Raw genomic sequence first — 21,215 nt, forward strand, 5'->3', positions numbered from 1 at the left:
ATCAACTAATCCACTCCAGACACCCCCACTCAGAACAGCCAGCAATCTGGCGGAGCATAACTTCAATCTCCACGAAGCTTGGACGCAAGAACGGTATAACGACACTCCATCACAGCTGCATAGCTTTCTAAAAACCAGAAACAAACCATCGGAACCTGATCTGCCCCAGAGGAGATGTAGTATACTCAACAATGCATGGACGAGCCGGGGAAGATGCAGTGACCTACTGAGGGAACAGACTACCACAGCGAAGCGCAGCTGTTGCTCTCCAAGAGAGACTGTGAGGTATATTGTTGAAGAGTGCCCTCAAACTTCGTACCCTGGAAAACCACTTTGGACTTCTTGGACACTACGGCATATGTGATAAATTGTATAAATAATACGTGCATAAATTATTTTATTTGTATTTCTGAAGTGATGAGTAATTTCTCTATCAATAATAAACGTCGGAAAGCCTAATAAGTAAGGCAGGATAAACGGTGGCGTGTTCGAATCACGTTCCTGCCAAGTAATGCTCCAGTGGCTTAAATGTTGGGTCGTCTTCCATGTTCCTTTTAGCAGAAAGGAGGGAACAGCTAAAAAATACGAATTCGAAGCCTCTGTTTAAGATTCATTGAAAATTAACCTAGCGTTGTGAACAAACACATCCCGTTCAAGAACGGATACAGCCTTCACTCTATATCGGACTGATGAGGTATCTTAAGTCAATAAGACGATAACTATTGAGGACCACTATCGTTCATATGTTTACAAGTACTCTATTGGATAATGTGGGAAGTTACATGAGGCTGTTCGTGATTTATGCTGTCGGAACGCTGAAAAATTTTAGCAAAATGTACGAAGACCTGCAGAGGATAAACGCTTGGCGCAGTGTTTGGCATCTGATCGCCAATATGAAATATGTAACACATTGCGAATGAATAGGCCGAAAGACCTGTCATTGTGTGATTACACGACTGCCACACAATGACTGGAAGAAATCACATCGATTAAAAATATGAGACTAAGTACACGGAGCGATTTAAATTGGAACGACCTGATAAAACTAATCGCAGGAAAGATAGACGCCAAACTGAGATTGATTGCAAGATTTCTCAGGAAATGTAGTCCATCCACGAAGGAGGTTGCCCTCATTCGACCGATATCCTGAATGCTGTCCGTCAGCCTGAAACCCTTTGCAGGCAGAGCTGACACAGGGAATAGAGACGATTCGAAGAAGAGCGGCACGTTTCGTCACGGCTTCGTTTACTAAGAGCGAAAGCGTCAGACGGATACCTATCCAGTTCCAGTCGCACATGATACAAACGATGTTTGACTCATCATGATGTGATTTAGTTTCTACGTTCCAAGAGCGTACGTTCAGGAGTGAATCAATACACTTTTGTTTCTACGTATATCTTGCGAAAAAAGTGATGAAGGCAAAATTAGAGAAATCGAGCAGTCACGGAGACTTATCAACAGTTATTCTTCCCGTGAACCATTAGGAAATGGAACAGTGAAAGTGAAAAATGACACCGGTCACAAGGTACCGTTGCCACACACAGTAAGTTGCTTTACGGAGAACAGGCGTAGGACTTCTAGATAACAGGTAATGAATGCACTTCATGTCACAAAGACGTTACCTACTGAGTCACTTCTGAATGCTCATTTATACGCCCCATTCACAATTAACCTCCATTCGATATTTTCCTATTCTGATTACTTCTGCGACTGTAAGTGAAGAAGCGATACGTGACGACAAAACGAACACTGCTATTTATGATCGTTGCAATGGTCAATTAAGTCAAACTGCCTCCTTCGAAAGTTGTAGAAATAGCATTAGGAATTGCTATGGACTTGCTGACACTTTTCTTTTTTTTTCTCTTTCGTCTCTTCTTTCTGGCGCCAGGCTGGCGTCATAACACTTCTGACGCACTACACCGTATTTCAATATTTCAAATTAGTTCTACGACAATTACTTACAGAACAAGAAGAAAACAAGCAACTGTAGGTATGATATGTCGTCAATCAAGTAGTTAGCAAACGTGTACTTCCAGTTCGACGTGAGTTTATCTCCAGCTTACTGCACAAATATCTCGAAATACTGCTCGTATGGAAGTTTCTGGGCATCGTTTGCCGAACAGGTTGATGAGATATGGGAAATGAAAACCGATAAAAGTTAAAACTGCGCCGGCCTTTGTGACCGAGCGGTACTAGACGCTTCAGTCCGGAACCGCGCTGCTGCTACGGTTGCAGGTTCTAATCCTGCCTCGGGCATGGATGTGTGTAATGTCCTTGGGTTAGTTAGGTTTAATTAGTTCTAAGTCAAGGGGACTGATGACCTCAGATGAAAAGTTCCATAGTGCTTAGAGCCATTTGAACCATTTTTAAAACTGCGGTATTGTGTTAATAATAACGTTATTCATCATCGTTGTCCCCACTTTTAAACCAACAGCTTGAGAACGCTTGTATAGACAAGGCGATCAGTATAGCAGGTCTTCAATAAGATATTGTCAGTTAAGATTTAAAACTACTACTTCCACAATTATTGGGAGCTAAACGCTCTTCCGCTTCATAAGCTAGGTCCCCTTCCCCCTTTATAACGTGTGACACAATTTTTGTGGTATACAGATCAATGTACGTCATTTACATTAACCAACGATTCCATGCATACGAGCATCGATGAGTGTTTCATGGATTTAAATGCAGTTTGAGGCGACGTATTTAAATGTTTATTATATACACTCCTGGAAATTGAAATAAGAACACCGTGAATTCATTGTCCCAGGAAGGGGAAACTTTATTGACACATTCCTGGGGTCAGATACATAACATGATCACACTGACAGAACCACAGGCACATAGACACAGGCAACAGAGCATGCACAATGTCGGCACTAGTACAGTGTATATCCACCTTTCGCAGCAATGCAGGCTGCTATTCTCCCATGGAGACGATCGTAGAGATGCTGGATGTAGTCCTGTGGAACGGCTTGCCATGCCATTTCCACCTGGCGCCTCAGTTGGACCAGCGTTCGTGCTGGACGTGCAGACTGCGTGAGACGACGCTTCATCCAGTCCCAAACATGCTCAATGGGGGACAGATCCGGAGATCTTGCTGGCCAGGGTAGTTGACTTACACCTTCTAGAGCACGTTGGGTGGCACGGGATACATGCGGACGTGCATTGTCCTGTTGGAACAGCAAGTTCCCTTGCCGGTCTAGGAATGATAGAACGATGGGTTCGATGACGGTTTGGATGTACCGTGCACTATTCAGTGTCCCCTCGACGATCACCAGTGGTGTACGGCCAGTGTAGGAGATCGCTCCCTACACCATGATGCCGGGTGTTGGCCCTGTGTGCCTCGGTCGTATGCAGTCCTGATTGTGGCGCTCACCTGCACGGCGCCAAACACGCATACGACCATCATTGGCATCAAGGCAGAAGCGACTCTCATCGCTGAAGACGACACGTCTCCATTCGTCCCTCCATTCACGCCTGTCGCGACACCACTGGAGGCGGGCTGCACGATGTTGGGGCGTGAGCGGAAGACGGCCTAACGGTGTGCGGGACCGTAGCCCAGCTTCATGGAGACGGTTGCGAATGGTCCTCGCCGATACCCCAGGAGCAATAGTGTCCCTAATTTGCTAGGAAGTGGCGGTGCGGTCCCCTACAGCACTGCGTAGGATCCTACGGTCTTGGCGTGCATCCGTGCGTCGCTGCGGTCCGGTCCCAGGTCGACGGGCACGTGCACCTTCCGCCGACCACTGGCGACAACATCGATGTACTGTGGAGACCTCACGCCCCACGTGTTGAGCAATTCGGCGGTACGTCCACCCGGCCTCCCGCATGCCCACTATACGCCCTCGCTCAAAGTCCGTCAACTGCACATACGGTTCACGTCCACGCTGTCGCGGCATGCTACGAGTGTTAAAGACTGCGATGGAGCTCCGTATGCCACGGCAAACTGGCTGACACTGACGGCGGCGGTGCACAAATGCTGCGCAGCTAGCGCCATTCGACGGCCAACACCGCGGTTCCTGGTGTGTCCGCTGTGCCGTGCGTGTGATCATTGCTTGCACAGCCCTCTCGCAGTGTCCGGAGCAAGTATGGTGGGTCTGACACACCGGTGTCAATGTGTTCTTTTTTCCATTTCCAGGAGTGTATACTACTATATAAAGACCAGTCGCAGTTTAAGGCCGTTACTAAAAATTTTGAAAAGTTATTGACCGATTTACTTGGGATTTTTTATGATACTCTACCAAACGCGCGGACAGTCAGGGGCGACCTTTGTTTTATAATACATTTAGTACATAAATATACTGGGTGTTTCACGATTCATGTTGCAAACTTCTAGAGATTGTATAGGGGACTTAGTAGATTATTTATTCCATCTAGCTATATAATACTGAACATTCTTCACAAGTACCTCATTTCAAAAGTTTCCATTCTCATTTTGTTTGTACTACTTGATTTTCAAATTTCACAGCCATGTAAGGCTACACGCCAAATATACACCTTCAGAATTAATGATTTCTTGACGTTGAAGTTTATACTTAGTGCTCACAAATTTCTTATTTTCAGAAAGATGTTTCTTGCTATCGTAAGTCTGAATTTTATATCCTCTTTACTTCGGCCATCGTCGTTCATTTTGGTACTTAAAATGGGAAACTCATCTGCTATATTACATTTACTGTCTCATTTCCCAATCATTCCCTCAGAGTCGCCTGATTTATTTCGGCTGCATTCCGTTACCATTGCTTTACTTGTGTTGATGTTCGTCTTGTAAGATATTTTTAAGACGCTATCCATTCTATTCAACTGTTTGTCCGAGTCCTTCTCCGTCTCTGATAGGATTTTGTATATCATCAGCAAATCTAAGAGCTCTTACTTCTTCTCCATGAAATTTAATTGTATTTGTACACGTCTGTTTGATTTCCTTTACTGCTTGCTCAATGTACGGACCGGATAATATCGACAACAGACAACAACCCTTTCTCACATTTTTCTCAGTTACTGGCTCCGTAACGAGTCTTTCGACATATGTATAACTGCAGTCTGGCTTCTGTACAAGTATAAAGCTAGACTGCAGGAGATGATGACTCCTCTTCCTACGGAAATCATTCTCGTGCTCTCTCTTACTTCATGATACAGTTATGGCTACTAGTGTATCATGGTGCGGGCCACAGATGTTTATTTCAAACGGTGTTTGTAAAGTGTGCTGTGATATTACATATTTCTCGGTACATCCCAGTCTAAAATCGCTTCTACTTTCGCTTAGCCACGTGTGGACACGTCTTTACGTTAGAAGACAGCTGCACCAGCCTCTGAAGACGCCCTATAAATCTAATCAGAGGCGATAGCTGGTTTATTTATGATATTTGTTAATATGTAATTCTCAGTCAATCCGTCGAGGAGTTTGTCAAAACTTTATTTCACGATTTCTTAGGCGTGATACAGAAGCTGTAACTCTCTTGTTTCTTTACCCCTGTTGGTCCTCTGCTGATATCGGGAAGGAGCTGCCAACGCATTTTCTTGACAGCACATCCAGTGCCTGTATTAAATTAACATAATGTCTTAGGAGAAGATCACAGATATACAAGTCACGAAATATTTTAATTATATCAATTTTTTCGCCTGACTGATGACCTCACTTCTTATGTAAATAACGGTCCACGTGTGTTGGCTTTCGCTTGCAACACAATGGCACTTTTTCTTATCAGCTTGTTCAGCAGGGCCATTTGGTAGTTGTTTACTTGTCTGTGTTCAGAAATCTAAAAAACCAGTGTACGGCCCTAAAAATAATAGAGTCCCGCGCAGCTCGGAAAAATAAAGTAAATAATTAATTTTCTGTTTGTTTGTAGGTACAGTACAACCACGGTTAACCGAACTAAAAGAGCGGGGAGGGGGGGAGTGAAGAGTAGTACCATTTTTAATAAGTACTACAGTATTTTGTTTTGATATTACAGTACGTATTTTTGAAAGGCTTTGAAGGAGAAAAACTATTTCTACCGTTTCCTTGTTTCTTGATTTCTTGCGAATCTGGAAATTCTTTTTACCATTCCTGTCAAGTTTTCAAAATTTTCCAAGTCGGCCCCTTCAAGAGCATCATACACTTTTGTTCACCATCTTTAAAGCGTTTCTGCTTTTACAATGTTCCAGGCTTTGGCAAACTGGTGAATTAAGTGTTTCATATTTACTGCCTTCAGCGGTTCATTCATATTTTTGTTTTGCATACCACTATCTTGCAGGATCGTTCTCAAAAACAGCCCACAGTAGTGGTGTTTACATGTCGCCATTGCGCCCAGATCCAGTAGTTGAGCTAGACTTGTAACATTTGGGGGAAGGAAAGACACAACAAATGGACACTTTTTAACCCGCAAGGATGCGTAGGTGCACTATCAATAGGTTCGCTTTTTTTAGTTAAAAACTTTACAACTTTCTACACAACTGATCACTAAAACATTCGGCAAAGATTTCAAAAGACATCCAAGGAGTTTTTGGGCTCTATAAAAACCTGGTAGTATATTTCATCCTTCAAACTCGAAGCTTTCCGACTTTCTGATACGTATTGAGGGGCGGTCTGTGTGAGCCAGAAGCGTCTGATGCGAAAAGAATCGTTTTCCGTTCTTTTTTCATTTTGTGTCCTGAAGCAGACGTTACTTTTAAGGAAGCTACGGATCTGATAAGCAACATCTTACAATTAACACCCATTTCATCGGCAGTGTAAATATCTTCCTTAGTGTTGCCTCGGCTGAAGTCTACAAACTCTGTTCTCAAAACATCAACTGCATTTGGGCCTGCAGATAACTCTCCTCCTCCTATATTTGATTACCGAATGCCATATCTCTTTTTAAACTCGTCTAACCCTTCAGAGATTGAAGAAAGAATCTTTTCGTTGCTCATCTAACAACTGACTTAACATTTTAGCTTTTTCTTGCGTTATCGCACCAGAGAAAGGCATGGTTTTCTCTTTGCAAAGTCGAATGTTTTCATTTTTTTCTGTGAAGATTTTTCACAGCATGCTGTAGAAAGTTAGAATTCACTAATTCCAGTACGATAGAAGCACCAACTCCGTAATTAGTGGCAACAGTTTTCAATAAACTTCCTGTTTTGACTTTTTTGATAGTAACTAATTTATGAGGGAAAGTAATCGCAGCACACATGCACTTAGTCCCCATAGCACAAAAATACGCACGCAGCGGATATAACGAACCACTTGGATGCAGTATTGTTGGTAGTGTGGCTATATTTAGACTGGTGAGTTGGTGGCTGTGGAAGCAACTCTCACCCTCGAATTATTCCCGTGCAGTATAATATTAATTCTTGGTTTAGCGATTTTCTGAGACGTTTCGGATAACTCAGGTTTCAGTTGACCCGAGTTCGGTTAACCGGGGCTTTACTGTACATGTCGACAGTTCCAGTATACAATGAAATCCAGGCACCAGAATGCCCAGTACCGTAACTCACCGCTAGAAGAACAGAAACAAAACGCCACAATGGACCGTAAAGTGGAGTACCACGCGGTAATTAGTTTTTTGTATCTGAAGGCAAACACTGGATTATTCCGTGTCGAGTTGGTGGAAATGTACGGCAACAGTGCAACATCTTAGACTGTGTTGTTTAGGTAGTGTAAAGGTTTCCAGTGTGTTCAGACAAGTCTGAATGACGATGACGAGGTGGCAGACCATCTATCTGTGAGAAGCCTGCAATCGCAAGAGATGTGGAGACCCTGGTGTTCGAAACCACACGTATCCCAATTGATACAACAGTAGAAACGTGAAAGTCGCCGCGGATCAGCTATCAACGCCTTTCACGACTTTTCGAACACAGCAAAGGTCGACACCAAGAGTATTCACACCCATTCAATAAGTCTTCTGAACAAAAGCAGCAGCGGAATTGTTGAGGCTGTGCCAGGCTAGTCCTGATGATTTCTTAAGCCGCGTAACCACTGTGGATGAGTGTGGGTGCATCACTATACCGTCGTGTCAAAGGAGCAAATCAAGCAATGAAATATGTAGATTCACCACCGCTGAAAACGGGCAAGACACAAATATTATACATCGAAGGTTATTTGTGGCACTAACAGACCACGCTCTTAAGGGGCAAACCGTCACAGTAGCGTACTACCGCAATCTGCTACGGGATAACGAGAGGCTGTCAAAACGAAGCGCCGCAGAAAGCTGACCGAAGGAGTGTTACTCCTTCTCGACAACGCCATAGCTCATTCTGCACAGGACAGTTGCACTTGCTGCTCCTTTGCGATATCAAATTTTACCTCATCCCCCGTATTCCGTCAACGCGACATCCAGTGACCTCTTCCTCTTTCCCCGACTGACGAAACCATTGTGCTGTAGACATTTCCAGAAAGACGGCGAGGTGATTTTCGAGGTGTAACATTTTCTGACAAGCCAGAACGCATACTTCTGCAACGAAGGTCTGCACCAAATCATCCACTGTTGGGAAATTTTATCGCTCTGAAGGATGATCAACATGTGGGGAATGACTAACAGCATCACTAAGTTTCGTTGGAGCATCTTTATTCTCTCGAGGTGACAATCAAAACTTGATGGCCGCCCTCACGGAGATGATGTTTTCGTAAACATTTTACAAATTTTCGGGGGTAATGGAGAACAACTGCATGAATTTGTATTAAGGAAAATTTTTCCGGAAAATATCGAGCCAAAAACTATGAAGCCAAATGCGTTATGGAACAGTTCTGCCAACGGAATACGATAAACTACAAATCCATAGTTGTATGACGTAATAAACCGATTTATTATGAATGGGTAGATGTCAATGAAGTAGGAAAGGTAGATCAGACCAATAGGTAGGTGTCCGTCATAAGAGTTTTGGTATAATGTAATCGTGTGATGTGACACAGTGGTAAGCCACTGGATTCGAACCCAGCAGAACTAAGATAGAAAGTTCTATTCACCCTCCAGATTTACACTCACGAACCGATACATTATGTAAGTCTGCTTAATTCCGCCTTGGTCTATCTTTGGAACTCAATGCAGCAGCGATTCTGCGTGGCAGGGATCCGACAAGTCCCGGAAATCTTTCTGGACTATATGGAGCCTCATGTCTAAGCATAGATCATGCAGTTACCGTAAATTATGGACAGGTGATCCGTGGGCACGGAGAGGCGCCCGATAGCGTCTCACACGTGTTCCATCAGCTCGACATCAGGTGAATTTGTCGGTCAAACCATCAACGTGAGATCACTATAATGGTCCTCAAATCACTGTATTGCGACACGGACTGTTATCCAACTACAAATACAATTAAAATCTTTCCTTTGTCAGATTCGCTTGTGTCAGACGATTTCCATTTTTCCGACACGTATCTTCGCTATAATGATTCCCCATTCGTGTCTGATTTTTTTTCCACCGTGAACAAACTCTAGGGACTGATTGATGAGAGGATACGGAACAAAAAAATCTTATCAATTTATCTCAGGAAATGCATGGTTTCCATGCTAGACACCATTTATTCATTCATACATTGTTACAGAGTCTGCCGCACTATACCTTACAGCCACAGTTACAGTGTGTTCAAAATGGTTTCCATGTGCTTCAACGCATGCGTGTACGCGTCGTAGCGTGTTGTGTCTCACACGTTCACATTGACCAGGCTGCATCCGAACAGTGTCAAATGCAGTATGAATACGCTGCTCCAATATCTCCACATCTAGAATGGGCTCTGGATAAATGATATTTTTGGGATGACCCCATAACCAGAAGTAGCATGGGTTGAGATCCGCTTAACGAGCAGGCAATGCAGCTGGATCCTCTCGTCCGACCCATCGATCAGGGAAGATACGATTGAGATGCGTCCTGACGTTAACGGCGAAGTGGTCTGGAGCACCATCATGTAGCAGCCACATAACCCTTTTATCGGCAATGGCACTTCTTCTAGAAGGGGAGGCAATGCCACCCGCAAGAAACGCCGATAGTTCCGACATGTTAGGCGACGTGGAAGGAAAACTGGTCCCAAAATACGGTTATCAATTTTCCCGACCCGCACATTCCGGCTGCACTGACGCTGATGATTCGCTGTCACCATATCATGGGGGCTCTGCACACTACCCCCACAGATGACTGTTATGGAAGTTTGAGACACCACTCAGCGTAAAGATGGCCTCATCTGTGAATAGGATGGATGACACAAATCGCGCAATCGTGGTTGCCTGGTGACAAAACTGCTTCTGTTGTGGAAAATCTGTCCCTGATAAGCCCTGCACACGCTGTAAGTGATAAGGGTAGTAATAATTGTCATGGAAAATGTTCCACTCCGTCATCAGGCCTACCCTTTTCTAGCGGGCCAACGGCCTGGTACTGACACGGCGGTCGCCTTCCACAGTGTTAACCACATTTTCCTCCAAATCTGATGTCCGAACTTTTCTGCTACGTCTTACATGACTTCCGGCTTCCTAAAACGACCGTGCCTCAGACAAACGCCGACTTACTGCTGCAAACGTTGAATGCTGTGCTTGCTGATACAACCGCGCTGCCCGCCGCCCGTTGCCATTTGCCTTTCCGTACGTAAACATCATGTCGGCCAGCTCTCGATACGAGTACGGAACCATTGTATAAAACGATGTATTCCACTACAAGATGAGTTAGCAAGAGAAGTGAATCGGACACAACTTTACCAATTACTAAGGCAGGAGAGGGCAGTAGAGCATGACGTATGAGGAATAGTACTACCATCAAGGAGGAAACCATGCTTACTACGGCTGCATGGTACAGCGCATGCTAGACCGGAGTCTCTGTAGCATTGTACGATTGAGGAAATCACCTCTGGGATGGAAACAGTGCATTTCCGGGCATAAGTTCATTAGATCTTTTTTGTTCCGTATCCTCTCATCGATCAATCCCTAGAGTTTGTACACGGTGCAAAAAATCACTCTGTATACTTTCCCTGCCGCGTTAGGTCTTCAAAGCGTCAACTGCTTTGTATGAGTTTAGATAACATCGTTCCTGTGAAAACACAACTAGCTCTTTATTCACATGAAGTGCTGAGTGCTATTGACAGGGATTTCAGATGGATTCCGTATTCCTGGCTTTCCGGAAGGCTTTTGACACTGTACCACACAAGCGGCTCGTAGTGAAATTGCGTGCTTATGGAAGGAATATCGTCTGAGTTATGTGACTGGATATGCGATTTCCTGTCAGAGGGGTCACAGTTTGTAGTAATAGACGGAAAGCCATCGAGTAAAACAGAAGTGATTTCAGGCGTTCCCCAAGGTAGTCTTATAGGTCCTTTGCTGTTCCTTATCTATATCAACGATTTAGGAGACAATCTGAGCAGCCGTCTTCGGTTGTTTGCAGGTGATGCTGTCGTTTATCGACTAATAAAGTCATCATAAGATCAAAACAAACCGCAAAACGATTTAGAAAAAGTATCTGAATGATGCGAAAAGTTGTAGTTGACCCTAAATAACGAAAAGTCTGAGGTCATCCACATGAGTGCTAAAAGGAACCCGTTAAACTTCGGTTACACGATAAATCAGTCTAATCTAAAAGCTGTAAATTCAACTAAATACCTAGGTATTACAATTACCAACAACTTAAACTGGAAAGAACAGATAGAAAATCTTGTGGGGAAGGATAACCAAAGGCTGCGTTTTATTAGCAGGACACTTAGAAAATGTAACAGACCTACTAAGGAGACTGCCTACACTACGCTTGTCCGTCTTCTGAGAATACTGCTGTGCGGTGTGGGATCCTTACCAGATGGGACTGACGGAGTACATGGAAAAAGGTCAGAGAAAGGCAGCACGTTTTGTATTATCGCGAAAAATGGGAGAGAGTATCACAGAAATGATAAAGGATATGGGCTAGAAATCGTTAAAAGAAATGCGTTTTTCGTTGCGACGGAATCTTCTCACGAAATTCCAATCACCAACTTTCTCGTCCGAATGCGAAAATATTTTGTTGACACCGACCTACATAGGGAGGAACGATCACCACGATAAAATAAGGGAAATCAGAGCTCGTACGGAAAGATATAGGTGTTCATTCTTTCCGCGAGCTATACGAGATTGGAATAATAGAGAATTGTGAAAGTGGTTCGATGAACCCTCTGCCAGGCACTTAAATGTGATTTGCAGAGTATCCATGTAGATGTAGATGTAGTAGATGTATGTCGCAGTAGGCATAATGTTGTAGTTTGTCAGTGTAGATTTGCCACGGTTTCCATAAGTCGCTTAAGGAGAATTACCGGATGGTTCCCTCGAAAGGGCCCGATCTTGCACTGTGACTCCACAAGTCACGTCGTTGACGGGCTGTTAAACGCTAATCTTCCTTCCTTTGCAACAATGCATCGCCGATGACATGGTGTGCACACTGAGATGGGCGATACTGATGTAAATCTTTGTAATACCACACAGTTTTCTCACAAGTTGAAACGTGTCGTCGACCAGTTCCAGTGAAACGGTCTTGCACTCGTTTATGGAATTCGCGGACATCATTTCCATGTACGAACAAGCAGTCGGGTACTATACGGAAGCTAACAAATTCTATGGGGCTAGGAAACTACCGAGGATATACAGGGTGTTACAAAAAGGTACGGCCAAACTTTCAGGAAACATTCCTCACACACAAATAAAGAAAAGATGTTATGTGGACATATGTCCGGAAACGCTTAATTTCCATGTTAGGGCTCATTTTAGTTTCGTCAGTAGGGAGCACGTTGTCATGATTTCATACGGGATACTCTACCTGTGCTGCTAGAACATGTGCCTTTACAAGTACGACACAACATGTGGTTCATGCACGATGGAGCTCCTGCACATTTCAGTCGAAATTTTCGTACACTTCTCAACAACAGATTCGGTGACCGATGGATTGATAGAGGCGGACCAATTCCATGGCCTCCACGCTCTCCTGACCTCAACCCTCTTGACTTTCATTTATGGGGGCATTTGAAAGCTCTTGTCTACGCAACCCCGGTACCAAATGTAGAGACTCTTCGTGCTCGTATTGTGGACGGCTGTGATACAATACGCCATTCTCCAGGGCTGCATCAGCGCATCAGGGATTCCATGCGACGGAGGCTGGATGCATGTATCCTCGCTACCGGAGGACATTTTGAACATTTCCTGTAACAAAGTGTTTCAAGTCACGCTGGTACGTTCTGTTGCTGTGTGTTCCCATTCCATGATTAATGTGATTTGAAGAGAAGTAATAAAAGAGCTCTAACATGGAAAGTAAGCGTTTCCGGACAATTGTTCACATAACATATTTTCTTTCTTTGTGTGTGAGGAATGTTTCCTGAAAGTTTGGCGGTACCTTTTTGTAACACCCTGTATAAGTCGCAATCACGTTTCCAGGACTCTTTCGACGAAAAGGGAGTCAGTACAAGTGTTGCTACCATACAATGGCCAACTTTAAGGAGCAGTGTTTGCTGGCATAGATGGGGAAGTTTTCACTTAGGATTGTCGTGAAGCATCCTGATGAGCCAGAACACAACGACCACTGTTAGATCGAATGCCACCTGGTGGCGCTACGAGCACGTGACTGTAAGGAAAGTACGAGAGCTGCTCAGAAAGTAAGGAACGATCGGTCGCGAAATGGAAACTACCGTGATAATCAAAACTGTTTTATTTGCAACAGTTAGCTACTTCTCTACATAGTCGGCACTCCGACTTATACATTTCACGTATCGTTGTAGCAATTCACCAATACCCTCGTCGTAGAAGGCAGCCTGCTGTGCTTTCCGACAATTTTCTACGCTGGACTGCGGCTCAATGACTGTGCCAAAATGTTGTATTCACAGCCAGTGGTTCATCTGAGCAGAGATGAAAATCAAAGGGAACCAAGTCCGGGCTGTATGATGGATGATCAAACACATTCCATCGGAAACGGTCCAGAAGTCATAACCGTATCTGTCATAATGCTGTCTGAAAATAACGGGCTTCAGTCGCAGTCCTTAAAGATGTGTAACCAGAATACTTGGAGGATATTCCTTTGGTAACACGACGCCGTATTTACTTTCAGCACGACTTAGCTCATTCACATTCTTCACTGAAACGTAGGTAGTGGATCGGCCACCGAGGAGTCATTTCTTGGCCACAGAGATCACCCGATCTTACTCCATTATACTGTTGCTTGTGCGGTTGGCGTAACAACGAAGTCTATGGGCGTAGAGTGGACAGAAAGGAGAAACTCGTCGCACGTATTTTGCATAGTTGTGCTCAAGTAGAAGACCGTACGAATGAGCTCAGATCAGCGACACAGCAGCTGGTTACTAGAGCTGCTAAATGCATTACAGTTACACAGTGCACTTTTACAACAACTTTTGTGAGGAAATGTATACAATTAAACAAAACCTTATAGCACAATGTTTCATTTACTATCACCTGAATTTGTCCTGTTAGCTATTGTTTTCTTAGTTTCCTCGGAAATTTTTAAGAACAGGACATACGTTTATATGAATTTTGTTCAGAATCACTAATACTATCACCCCTCACAGCACGAAACTTTCCTTCAGACTCACCTGCTTCTATGTGTGGAGGTTCCGAAAAGAATGAAAGTTGCCACATTACATTCGTCGTATTCGTACGGGCGCAGCACCTGGCTTGATAACATGAGGAGTCACTGGGTACACTAGAGGGTCACATCTGACTCGCATAACTGACAATTTACACAGCAGCTGTTAAAGTGCTCACGTTGTTGTATTCTACCGTGGAGGTGACCGTGACGTTATCTTTCGAAGGTAATGCAAGACGAGATGTTTTGCGTGCTATCCTGACCTACCTCCACAAGCTGTCGCTGTTGCTGCACGTTCTTCATATCTCCGACACACTGAAAACACCTTACCGTTGGTTGGCGAGAGTTTGACGCATCACCACTCGCCAGCCAGTAAGGCTGATGAACTATGCGTTGAGTTGAACCAGCATGGGACATAGACCCCGGATGTGTTATCCAAGCACATTTCGATTCAGTGACTAATCGGGTTATAGCTACTGATGCGGCCAGAGGTGGCATCTCTGCGTACTAAATTACGCACACTATATAGTCCAAAATCACATCCAATGTAATCATGTATTGTCTTTGCTATAGTGTAGGCCCACAATACGAGCGGCGTTCAATAAGTAGTGCAACACTTTTCTTTTTAAGCAGATTGGTTTTATTCAGGATTCCAATATACCAAATTATTCCCCTCTCCTTTGGCTGACAATTCCTATTTTGCAACATAATCTCTGTTCACTGCGACGACCTTACCATATCTCACTGAAAGGATCTGTGTCTCCACGTGCTACCATTCTACTGTCGATATCTGAGCGCCGGCCGATGTGACCGAGCGGTTCTAGGCGCTTCAGTCTAGAACCGCGCGACCGCTACGGTCGCAGGCTCGAATCCTGCCTCGGGCATGGATGTGTGTGCTGTCCTTAGGTTAGTTAGGTTTAAGTAGTTCTAAGTTCTAGGGGCCTAATGACCTCAGATGTTAAGTCCCATAATGCTCAGAGCCATTTGGACCATTTTTGGACATCGGAGCCAACATGTTGCTTATTAAATAAGTTCCCTGTCATCCACGTGTTGCTTCCCCCTGAATGTATCCTTAGTTGGTCAAAACAGAAGGAAGTCAGTAGGTGCGAGATCCAGAGTGTAGGATGAATGAGGAAGAAACGTCCGATGAAGTTTTGTGAGCTCCTCTAGGATGCACAGACTTGGGCGGGGCCCGGCGTTGTCATGGAGAAGTTCGTTTGCATTTTTGTGGCAACGAATAGGCTGAAGTCGTCCGCCTGCTTAGCTGGGTGATAACATGCTCGCCTCCCATGCAAGCGGGCCTGGGTTCGATTCCCGGCCGAGTTGGAGATTTTCTCCACTCGGGAACTGAGTGTTGTGTTGTCCTCCTCATCATTTCATCCTCATCTCTGGCGTCGACTGAAATAAGACTTGCACTTGGCGGTCGAACTTCCCCGGATGGGGCCTCCCGTCCAACGATGCCATACGCTCATTTCATTTCACGCTGAAGTCGTTTCTTCAGTTTACTGAAGGAAGCACAATACACTTCTGAGGTAAACGTCGCACAATGAAGTGGGACATCAAACAGACTGTCACCATGACTTTACTGGCTGATGGTGCGGCTTTCTTCTGTTTAATTCACGCATGGAATGTGGGAAGAAGAATGGCATAAACGCCTCCATATGCGATGTAATTACTCTTATCTTGTCCTCTCGGTCCCCTAAGCACGATACGTAAGAGCTTGTAGCATGCTCCTAGATTCATTAATTACAGTTGGTTCTTTGAAATTTAGTAAATAGTCTTTCACGTGATATTTATGTTTCATGACGAACCACAGTCTGAAATTTTGAAGTTTTTGCGTGAAATTCAACTTAAGTGTAGTAGGTATAGATGTACTGTGTTAAGTGATACATGAAAATTTGTGCCGGACTGGGACTCTAACCCAGATTCCCCGCTTATCGCGACCGGTCGCGTTACCATTTAGCTTATCTGAGCACGTCCACCAAACTGACACAAACTTCCATAAGTCGCACACTCATATATTTCTTCTCATAGATTATTAATTCATGGGCGAGAGTGCGTAAATTAATTAACAATCTACGAGAAGAAATAAATATGTGTGTGGCATGTGGAAGTTTGGGTCGGTTTGAGGAAAATGCTCAGATAGCCTAAGTGGTAAGCCGACCAGTCACGATGAGCGAGAAATCCGATTCGAATCCCAGTACAGCAAAAGTTTTCACGTGTAGCTTTAGGTAGTACATGTATACCTGCTACAGTTAAGCTGAGTTTCAGGAATAAAATTTACGATATATTTTGTGTCGATCTTTGAGCGGCGGGCAGTTCAAGTCTATCAGCTTCTTCACAACTCATTGCCGTGAGTCAAACAAACCTGTCTCTTTTCGTGCTGGCCTATTTCCTATGCGTTCAGTACCTCCTGTTAGTCCTATATAGTATGGGTTCCACACATTTGAACATTGCTCTAGGATGGGTCACGAAAGTGATTTGTAAGCAATCTCTTTTGTTGATTGCATTTCCGTAGTATTCTACCAATAAGCGGAAATCTCCCAGGTGCTTTAACTATGTGATCGTTTCAACTCAACAGCAACAGCAACTTCAATAAAATGCACACACATACTGATGTTTGCCATCTTATACGAGTTAAAAACTTGGAGAGACGCTCCCTCCACACGCCTCTGATTTAACAGCCCTCCTGTTCCGTGCCCTCTTGTGATGTGATTACAGAGGAGTGCGACATTGACATGTGTGTGAATAAAATGGAAAAGGTTCCTCTAAGACAATGCAGTTTATTAACACACTTCGTGTCGCCTGTACACTTTTGTTGACAATTTTAAAAATGTACTTGTACAGAGACAACCTGTGACATATTCCTAGGCGTCTGGAGGCAGGCAACCCTTTCGACACCTCTCTGATTCTGCATACCTGCCAGCAGGTGATAATGCAGCAGCGTAGTGTCGCTGACGTGAAGGGTGTGAAAGGGGTTCCCAGTCTCGGCCTCTCCTGCCGGAAGTTCGAGTCCTCCCTCGGGCATCGGTGTGTATGTTGTTCTTAGCATAGGTTAGCTTAAGTTAGTTTAGGTAGTGTGTAAGTCTGGGGACCGATGGCCTCTGCAGTTTGGTCCCTTAAGAACTCACACACATCTGAACATTTTTTTGTTCCCTCCCTGCAGGCACCTGGTGCTTAGCAAAGATGTGCAGGTTTGAGCTGGGAGGATCTCTGAGGGGCCCTTTGTCGGTTTATTCATGCATATATCGATGTCACAGGAGGGCGTGAAACTGGGGGTCTGAAAAAGCATGAAAACTCGTTGCTATTCCAGTTCATGTTTAAATATCATCGAATGGTTTAGAAGGGTCCCTAGTGGTTCAATGCTGTAAAACAGAGCAAAAATTGTGGTCGCGCTACACTCCAAAGAGTTGTAATCTCGTTCAAAGGGGTTACAGAACCACGATGTCCTCAGAGAAGGCTTGAATCGTCCATTGGGTTTCGCAGTGTCAAAGGTCGTCAACAATGTCATCTTGTTGTTCATTATACTGCGCACTGCGCACTGTGTGGGAATCAACGCCCCAAAGGAAAGGGTCTTACTGGTGCCCTTTATGCCACGAATCTGCGGTCTTTTCTTACCGATTCTGAACAGCGGCCTGTCTCAAATAATTTCCTCTGTTACTCGTAAGAAAAAAGCGTGATTTCAGTGCTGGGTATTACGGTTCTGACCTCTGTGATAGAGGCAGAAAAGAAGGGGCGAAATGTAAGTGGTGGGTGGGGGAGCGGAGGGAGGGGGGGAGAGGTGTAACGGCCTTCCCATCCAATGTGATATCATTAATTCACCTTATACCTCACGTGGAATTTATAGGCTCTGGCCTTGTTCTCATGAGTTGACACATTGCTATTTGAAGAGTTACCGAGCCTGAGGATGGCATAGCAGGGCGCCATGTTTTTGCACCAATACTGGGAAATGTTCCAGGCATCTTTGAGCCAAATTTCAAACTTCTCCGTCGCAATGGAAGACAATTACGGAGTTGCAAAAAGTGACCCTTTAACTGTGTTGCACAGTGCAGAAAAGTGCATCATTTACAAAAAGTCTGAGTTGACTCTTAACATTGTCTGCCAGGTCACTCATATACAACGTGGATAGTTGGGGTCCTAAGACATTTCCGTGGAACCCACCCAAAGTTACTTCTACATCTGTCGATGATTTCCCACCCAATATACGAGGGTTATATGGAAAGTAAGATCAGATAGATCGCGAAACAGAAAATAAAGTGAAAATCCGACGGAGCTTTGTACAGATGTGTTGGGCAGTGTCTCTAGTATAGCTGTCGATCGCCTCACGCCGCTCTTTTCAGTTCTGAGCACACAGTGAGCACGTAAAGATGCCTAGAACAGTAGTCTCTCGCCAAGTATGGGCGCCCACTGTGAGGTCTCGCCTGATTTCAAGCAACCCTACGTAACGTACCTGTCAAGCATTTCCTTCTTCATGAGAATTCTCTGCCACACACTGCAGAGACAATGAGAACGCCCCTATAGCGTTTTAGATGGGAACTATTTCATTACCCACCATACAGCTCGGATTTGGCTCCCTCTGATGTCCATCCCTGCTCACTTGAATCGCTAGATATGAAGACGCTATTTTGGGACAGACAACGAACTGCAGATCAGCGTAGAGAAGTGACGGAAAACACAGGCGGATGCTTTCTATGAGAGAGCATTGAAAAGTTGGTACAACGCTAAATGTGTTGCATCACCGTGGTTCTAGGAGCCTCTGACCTTTTACGAGGATCGGAACTTAAATAGTGGCTACTATTTATTCACAACCCACACAAAAGAGTTACATGTTTGCACCTGTTACTGTTCTTCAGAGTAGTCACCAGCATTGTGTAGAACTCGTTGCCAGCGATGTGGAAGGCATAGTATACCGTTAGCAGAGCCAGCTATGTTAATGGTGCGAATGTAGGGGTCTACTGCCTGTCAAATCTCTGGAACAGTTCTGAAGCGAATGCCACGAAGTGGTTCCTTCATCTTCAGAATCAAATCAAACTATGGTGGATGGTACAATACTTCCAGTTCTATCGACCGAACAGAGCAGCCACAGTTTGCGCTGTATGCGCCCGCGCATTGTCGTGCAAAATTATGGGTGGGTTGCGCAGAAAATGCTGCCGCTTCTTTCGCAAAGCTGGTCACAGTTGATGCTCCAAAAACGAACAGTAATACTGTGCATTGACGGCCTGCCGTGGAGGAACGTAATGCGTTAGGATAACACCATCACAGTCGTATACGAGAATCACCATAACTCTAGACCGCACCATTCGCACCATCAACAGAACAAGCTCTGCTGGCAACAGGTTCTACACAACGCTGGCGACTACTTTAAGGACAGTAACAGGTGCAAACATGTGACTCTTTTGTATCGGTTGTGAATAAATAGTTACCACTATTTAAGTTCCAACCCTCGTACCTAAAAGTGAAATAGAGATATACAAAAGCATTTAAGCTCTTCTTATTGCTCTTGAAAACAAAAAATTGCAAGTCGTACGATAATAATCTACACTACCTGAATTTGTGTTCCAGATTCCAGCTTACACCAATATCTCTAATACCTAGTAACACCTCCTCTTTCACTGATGCGTCCCTGTATTCGTCGTGGCATACTGTCCACTACATCATCAAGGCACTGTTGGTCCAGATTGCCCCACTCCTAAACGGCGACTTGGAGTAGATCTCTGATTGGTTGGTGGGTCATCTCGTTCATAAACAGCCCTTTTCAGTGTATCCCAGGCATGTTCGATTGGGTTCATGTGTGGAGAACATGCTGGCTATTCTAATCATGCGATTTTGATTTCATGGAGGAACGCATTCACAAGCTGAGCACCATGAGTGCGAAAATTATCGTTCATTATGATTAATCCCTCTCTGAAATGCTGCCGATATGTTTGCTTCCACTATATACCGGAGGATGTCATCCCTGTATTGTATAGCTGTTTGATTGACTTCAATGACCGCCAGTGCCGTACGTTAGCCCCAAATAATACCACCCCAAAACCTGAGGGAACTACCACCATGCTGCACTCGCTAGACAGTGTGCTTAAGAGGTTCTGCGTGACCAGACTGCCTCCAAAACGTCTCTGTCTATTGTTTGGTTGAAGGAATATGCGAGTTTCATCTGGGAAGAGAACTTGATGCCAGTTCTGACGGCCGGCCGGGCTGGCCGAGCGGTTCTAGACGCTACAGTCTTGAACCGCGCGACCGCTAGGGTCGCAAGTTCGAATCCTGCCTCGGGCATGGATGTGTGTGATGTCTTTAAGTTAGTTAGGTTCAAGTAGTGCTAAGTCTAGGGGACTGATGATCTCAGAAGTTAAGTCCCATAGTGCTCAGAGCCATTTTGAACCAGTTCTGACGGGTACATTCAGCATGTTGTTGGGTCCCCTGTGCCGCGCTGCATGATGTCTAGGAGTCAAAGATGGACCTCGGCATGGACGTCGGTAGTGAAGTTGCACATCACGCAGCCTATTTCGTACATTTTGCGCCGAAATCATTATTCAGCATGGTGGCACTCCTCTCAGGGTTCCTCCGAGCTGAAATCCGTAAGTAGCGGTTATCAGCTGCAGTAGTAGACCTTTGGACGGCCTGATGGAGGCAATTCATCGAGAGTTCTTTTATCTCTGCACCTCCTCCATATACGATCGACATTGCGTCGGACCACTCTGAGACGTCTGGACACTTCCCATGATGATAACCGTTCCGGAC

Source organism: Schistocerca piceifrons, chromosome 4 (assembly GCF_021461385.2).
Source record: "Schistocerca piceifrons isolate TAMUIC-IGC-003096 chromosome 4, iqSchPice1.1, whole genome shotgun sequence".
Classification (NCBI taxonomy): domain Eukaryota; kingdom Metazoa; phylum Arthropoda; class Insecta; order Orthoptera; family Acrididae; genus Schistocerca; species Schistocerca piceifrons.